This window comes from Mesoplodon mirus (genome assembly GCF_964341445.2).
Source record: "Mesoplodon mirus genome assembly, chromosome: 19".
NCBI lineage: Eukaryota > Metazoa > Chordata > Mammalia > Artiodactyla > Ziphiidae > Mesoplodon > Mesoplodon mirus.
Window position 1 is genome coordinate 18,685,742 of NC_138995.1, and position 7,468 is coordinate 18,693,209.

At 44.3% G+C, this 7,468-nt stretch overlaps 1 protein-coding gene across 4 annotated transcripts in view; it reads right to left on the bottom strand.

The window, feature by feature from the left end:
• The window catches only part of SLC7A6 (solute carrier family 7 member 6), a 38,101-nt gene that overhangs the window by 30,030 nt on the left and 603 nt on the right, over positions 1-7,468 (bottom strand). For 3 of the 4 annotated variants that reach the window (XM_082607289.1, XM_082607286.1, XM_082607287.1), the window contains exon 2: positions 5,416-5,535. The gene's annotated coding sequence lies outside the window, so the exon portion shown is untranslated. Of the gene's footprint in view, positions 1-5,415; positions 5,536-6,762 lie in introns of all 4 variants that reach the window. The other variant, XM_082607288.1, reaches the window with a different exon arrangement.

A 7,468-nucleotide genomic window follows, 5' to 3' on the forward strand; every position in this document is an offset into this window, starting at 1 on the left:
AAGCAGAGAAACCCGGCCCCAGTGGTCACTCCAGCCTCCCCCTATTCATCAGACCCTAGCTGGTGGGGAGGGGGAGGAGGTTACCAGGTATTCTATTTGGACTTCTGATACCAGACTGTGCATTTTCTATCAAACAATTCTGCCAACACCTAGCAGATCTGGTGTCTGCTACAATTTAATAAATTCTAACACCACCTACCTGGAAATAGCAACAGATTCCTCAGGTTAAGGGCTCAATCTTACAAAACAGCCCTCCTCACCCAACTTAAGATGCCAAATCGCAAGTCCAGGTTGTTCCTGTGCTTCTGACCAACTGGCTATGAATCGGAGGTTCCCACTATCCCCTCCTCGGGTTCAATTAATTTGCTAGAGCTGCCCACAGAACTCAGGAAAACAGCTTACTTGCTAGATTACCAGTTCATTATAAGGATATAACTCAGGAACAGCCAGATGGAAGAGATGCAGAGGGCAAGGTATGGAGAAGAGGCACGGGAAGCTCTCCAAAACCTGTCCTTTTGGGTTCTTTATGGAGGCTTCATTACAAAGGCATAACTGATCAAATCACTGACCACTGGTGACTGATTCAATCTCCAGACCCTCTCCCCTCCCAGGAGGTCAGACCTGGACTAAAACTTCCAAACCCTCTAATCACAGGGTTGGTTCCCCCGACGAGCAACCCCCATCCTTAGAGGATCTAGATGCTTTCAAAAAAATCACCTCATTAACATAAACTCAGGTGTGTTGAAAGGGGCTGGTTATATAAATAACAAAAGACATCCGTTTAACCTTTACTGATCTGGAGCTATTTCAGGAACTGGGAACAAAACAAATGTTATAACAAAAGATGCCTCTATAGCTCTTATTAGGAAATTACAAGAGCTGTGGGACAGGAACAGTGGACAAAGACCAAATAAATAATCACAATATCAGAGGGAGGGAAAAAGAGAGGTAAACTCACTTCACTGGAAGATGTAAAAATAGTATGAAATGTAATTGCCTTGACTTCTAACTTTCACTTAAGATGTAGAAATCTGGGAAAAGCATCACTCCCACTCCAATGACAAGAAAAAGGCAGATAATCTACAGAATTGTAACTTTTCTTGAAATCATTAGAGCTGAGGTTACAGGCCAACCAACCAGACTGAGATTTAAGGAAAAACAGATAACCTCCCAGAGAGATGCAAGTTCTGGCTTACCTGTGGCGGAGGGAGAACAATGGAACCACCATACAGGCAGGAAAGAAGAATTCAATTCGGGAACAATTTTTAATGAATTACTAAAGGTCAAATATGGGTTAGCAAGAGCCATAGACACTTAGAGGGTTTTCTCCAGTGAGACCTCAGTGGGTGCTCACAAGAAATACTAGGCCAGAGAAAGCCTCTCAGAAGTGCTGGCCTGGAGAAGGAAAGCAGTCACTGCTCTGGGAAAAATACGAAGGTCCACCTGCTCCCTTCTCTAAAAATCTTAAACCGCTGGGGAACGGGGAAACTCTGTCATTCCCAAGGCAGCTGGGACAGGGTGAAAGAAAAAATAAAACAATCCTCTCTGCCTGGGGGAGGAACAGGAAATTCTGGTCCAGACCATTAGACTTGGCAGGCTCACCCAGAAAGATCCAACCCCCCAGACCCAGGGAAACAGGGCCTGCCTAAGGCTGAGGCTGAACCAAGACAACAGAGAACCCCTCTACTCTCCACCACCAGGTTAGCAAGCACCCAGCAACAAGGCTGTGGTACACTGTGTGCTGAGGCACAGGTGTACAAAGAAGACCTAATGCTGAGGGTGGAGCATAAACACAGAAAAATCCACCCTCAGGGCAATGAAACACCAGAGGAATTTGGAGCCACTGGTGCACCTAAGGTAATCATAGCAACAGCAAAACCCAAACCCAGGGCCTCCCTGGTGGCGCAGTGGTTGAGAGTCCGCCTGCCGATGCAGGGGATACGGGTTCGTGCCCCGGTCTGGGAGGATCCCATATGCCGCGGAGCGGCTGGGCCCGTGAGCCATGGCCGCTGGGCCTGCGCATCCGGAGCCTGTGCTCCGCAACGGGAGAGGCCACAACAGTGAGAGGCCCGCATACCGCAAAAAAAAAAAAAAAAACCCCAAACCCAACTCACCTCCTAGCTGACTCAAACTCCCACATTAACAGGCTAGCAAAAGAAGACGTTGTACCCATTTCCCAGAATAAAGACTACGTACCTCAATCTCTACTTTTCCACATATTACATCTGACAATCAGTAACAAATCACAAGCAACATAAAAAAAGCAATAAAAACAACCCACTATCAAGAGGCAAATTAATCAACAGGACAAGACTTAGAGATGATCCAGATATTGAAGTATCAGACAGGGAATTTAAAATAACTATGACTGGGACTTCCCTGGTGGTGCAATGGTTAAGAATCCGCCTGCCAATGCAGGGGACAAGGGTTCGAGCCCTGGTTGTGGAAGATCCCACATGCCGCGGAGCAACTAAGCCCGTGTGCCACAACTACTGAACCTACGCTCTATAGCCCACAAGCCACAACTACTGAGCCCGTGTGCCACAACTACTAAAGCCTGTGTGCCTAGAGCCCGTGCTCCGCAACAAGAGAACCCACTGCAATGAGAAGCCCACGCACCACAATGAAGAGTAGCCCCTGCTCGCCACAGCTAGAGAAAGCCCGCACGCAGCAACAAAGACCCAATGCAGCCAAATATAAATAAATTTATTTAAAAAAAAAGAATATACATATATACATTTATATGTGAATCATTTTGCTGTACAGCAGAAATTAATACAACATTGTAAACCAACTGTACTTCAATAAAATAAATTTTAAAATAAATAAATTAAATAACTATGATTAATACATTAAAGGCTCTAATGGAAAATTTGGTCAGCATGCAGGAACACGTGGAATTTCAGCAGAGAAATGAAAACCATACGAGTCAAAATGTGAAAAAATTCAGAACAGAGCATCTAAGAGTTGTAGGACAATATCAAATGGTCTGAGGTAAATATTAAAAAATATACTTTTTTGATTCTATTGATTGCCTTAGAAAATAACTAACTGCCTAAAGCAAAAAGAGTAGCAATGCAGTGTTAATTTATTGCATAGGTAAAAGTAAAGTGTATGACAATAGCACAAAGATAAGAAAGAAGAACTGGGAGTTATACTACTGTAAGGTTCTTATATAATATTATATGTGAAAATTGATGTAATATTATTTAAAGGTAGACTGTGATTAATTAAAGATATACATTGTGAAACTAGGGCAAACACTAGAAAGTTAAAAAAGGTATAAATAATAAGCCAACAGTGGAGATAAAACAGATCATAAAAAATACTCAATCCAAAAGTAGGTAGAAGAAAGAAGAAAAAAGAAGCAAAGAACATATGAAATAAGTAGAAAACAGAAAACAACTAGCAAGGTGGCAGATTTTAATCCAACCATATCAATAATAACATGAAATGTAAATGATCTAAACACACCAATTATAAGACAGACATTGTTGGGTTAGATAAAAATGCAAAACCCAATATGCAGTCTACAGGAAACCCACTTGAACTATAAAGACACAAGTTACAGGTAAAAAGATGGTGAAAAAACATGTAAACACTAATCAAAACCAAGGGGGAGTAACTATATTAACATCTGACGAGACTTCAGAATAAGAAGTATTGCTAGGGATAATAGAGAACATTATATAATGATAATGAGGTCAATTCAGCAAGAAGAAAATCCTAAATGTGTATTTCCTCCAACAGCATAGCTTCAAAATACATGAAGCAAAAAGTGATAGATCAGAAAGGAAAAATAGACATCCACAATTATAGTTGGAGACTTCAATACACCTCTCTCAGTCATCAATAGAACAAGTAAACATAAAATCAGCAAAGATCTAGAACACCTGAAAATGGAATGTTCCAACATAGTTCTTGTCTAAAATTATGTGAATTCTGAGGGGAAAAACAAACAAAAAAGGCGCCTGCAATAGGGCTTACCTCCATGCAGGAGATGGGGGCAGATCAGGGGTGGGAGACAGCCTTCCAACAGGGAAAAACTGCTTTGGCTCCTCAAGTTTCACAACAGAATACCAACCTTACTATCTACTGAGTTGGTTGCTATCAGAGCACAGTTAGAAACCCTTCCTCAGGTGCTGCCCGAGGTATTTAGGATCAACTCCACCCTTCTTATCAGGGCCTTATCACTAGACCCCCTACTGCATATGGTCCCTCCCATGGTCCAGCCACACTGAATTACTTACAGTTTCCAGAACCTGGAGTAGTCCAGGGTTTCCAGAGCCCATCAGAAAAACACATCTTTGCTCATACTGAGTCCTTTGCCTCTAACACCCTTCTTCTCCCACCATTTTCCTCAACATCCTGGCTGACTTCTTTCTCCACACATATCCTTGTGTCCCTGCATGTGTGTGTCTCAGTCTCCCTCTCTCGAAAACACAGTCTCTTGGGAATTCCCTGGCGGTCCCTTGGTTAGGATCTGTGCTTCCACTGCAGGGGGCCCAGGTTCGATCCGTGGTTGGGGAACTAAGATCCCGCAAGCCCCTCGGCACGGCAAAAAAACCCAAAACAAAACAGCCTCTAAACTCATTGTTGAAGACAGTGTTCATTAAACAATTCCACACACCCTATAAGTAAGTTCCTGCCTTGAGAAACTAGTGTTAAACCTCACTTGTAAGGACATAACACAGCTTTCTAACAGGTTTTCATCATATTTTCCAAGCTCCTGTGCAGCAGATAATAAAGGAATTCACCAGACCACTAAAATTTCCTCATGAAAATTTAACCATGAAACTATCATATGCAATTTTCAGGGAGAAAAATTGTCTCTTTCAAAGTTCAATTACAAAGAATATTTTACAAGCCGTATTCTAAAACTTTTATAATTGATGACTATGAAAAAAAAAAAAAACGCTGTTGAGAAAGACACCAAAATCTTAAATGTCGTGAAAACACAGAAGACTTTTTTCTTTTTTATACTTTGAGTTTTACAAAATTTCTACAATGAAAATGTATTACTTTTTTTATGCTTAAACTTAAATTATGTGACTCTTTACATTTGTCTTTTCACCTAGGACACCAGGAAACTCAGTATCAAATTCAGCTCCCAATCACAGTGAATAGATACCCTCACTTTTCAACAGTACCTGATATCTAGTCTTTTCCATGGCTTTGGTTTCCTATTTTTACTTCCTCGTTGCAAGTATCTTTAAATATAAACCACCACAATTACTCTTTAGAAAGAGATATAATAAATATATAATTTATTTATCTAATAATTATAGTGTTACATAACTGTTAATTATGTGAGCCATTCTCTTTACTAGTATTGTACTCAAATAACTAACTAAAACGCTTTACAACTCGCAAAGATCCAAGAAAACTTACGAAGAACAGAGCAATAATATTCACCTGTGAGGAAATAAGCAAACATCACACTTTCATAAGCCACCTCATCATAAATGGTCAGGTACGAAGAAGAAAATGAAGTCTCCACAGCCAGGCCTAATTCCACGTGTCTCCAATTAATCTCTGCAACAAAGAGTGAGAGGCAACTTATCAAAAAATGAACCTAGTAAGCAGCAGGACGATATTTCCTTTTGTAAAATCTAATTTTTACATGCCCGGCAGGGGTAGCACTCAATTACTTAGAAGTTCCATCACACCCACAGTGGGGTGTAATGAGAACCAGCCTGGTCCTTTCAAATCATGCATGTCTAGACAACTGCTGTTCCCTCTGTCCCAGGTCCCATGGGCACCGCTTGCATCGCTTTTGTAGTAAAGTATCCACACATCCTGGAGACTAAAGCAGGAAGGACAAAGGACAGAATTCAGGAAATTTCCTGTACCAAGAAATGCCAGAGAGATCAGTCACATAACTGGTATTTATTTTTGGTTTGTAATAAAAATATGTCCACAGTCAGGGAAGGAGGCAGACAGGAGAATATCAGGCTTGTGGTTTCCCACAAATTTGTCAGGAAAGGAAAATCAAATATAAGAACTTTTTTTTTTTTTTTTTTTTTTTTTTGCGGTACGCGGGCCTCTCACTGCTGTGGCCTCTCCCGTTGCGGAGCACAGGCTCCGGACGCGCAGGCTCAGGCTCAGCGGCCATGGCTCACGGGCCCAGCCACTGCGCGGCATGTGGGATCTTCCCGGACCGGGGCACGAACCCTTGTCCCCTGCATCGGCAGGGGGACACTCAACCACTGAGCCACCAGGGAAGCCCAAATATAAGAACTTTTAATGACAAGCTGAGACCAAAGTTGGGAAGCAAAAGCCATTAGCACACAGTGGGACCTCAGCAATGTAGGCAGCCTGGGCCGTTTCCTCAGGGGCTTCCCTACAAGAACAGAGAGTTGAAAATGATCTCAGGAAGCTCTCACAGGCTTTCAAAAGTCTGCTCCTCCCAGATCTTCAAAATCAGGGAACAGCTCTCAGAGATAAGCACCAGACGGCTGAGCATTCTGCTAGCCCGGTAGTGCTTTTTCTTCCCCATCAAGGGCAGAGACTGAATTCTTTTTACCAAGCACACAGTCCAGTGCACACAAGAGGTACTCAAAAACAAATGTTAAATTAAATATTGATTCCTGCTTATCACTGGCTATAACACAAGTGGTACCAAGACTGTTCGCTCAGTGCTTTGTGAAGAATTCTCTTAATGTTCCACAAATATCGCCTTCCATTTACGACATGAGATGATCAAACAAGATGACAGGATGTGAAGACACTAAGAAGAGCCATAGTAGCAGGAGCACATACCGTCCTCCCTCCAACGGGCCAGTCTCCCCGCGGCCCCAGGAAGCTCTGCTCAGATGCTCACATCCTCAAGCTCGTCCCCCGGGCCTTTACTCATTTTCAGAGTCTCTCCCACGCAGCACAGGTTCTTTCTCAGCACCAGACTCACACTGGAGTATCTCACACGGTCTCTTTCACGTTCACAGGGTCGCACTCAGGGCCACTCTGACGGCGGTCTCTCTCACACTCAGTCTCTCACACTCTCCCTCTCTCAGTCCCTCTCACACTCACGGAGTCACCTCCACACTAGGGTCTCTCTCTCACACACACCGAGTCTCCGTCACACTAACAGCGTCACCCTCACACTCTGCGTCTCGCACACTCAGGGTCACCCTCAGACTGAGTCACACACACAGACACACACACACACGCAGCGTCCTCCTCACACGCTCAGTCTTACACTCCTGGAGTCCCCCTCACGCTCAAGGTCCCGCTCACACGCACGGCGTCCCCCTCGGGCACGCGCTCACTCGCAGCGTCTCTCACGTGCCCGCGGCCCGCCTGCCCGGTGCTGGGTTCCGGGAACCGCATCCCGCATGCAGTGGTGGCTCAGAGAGTTCGGCCCCAGCAGAATGCGGCCCCGGCCCGGCTCCCGCGGCCCTGCTCCCTCGGCCCGGCTCCCCCGGCCCCGCTCCCACGGCCCGGCTCCCTCGGTGCGCCCGCCCGCGGC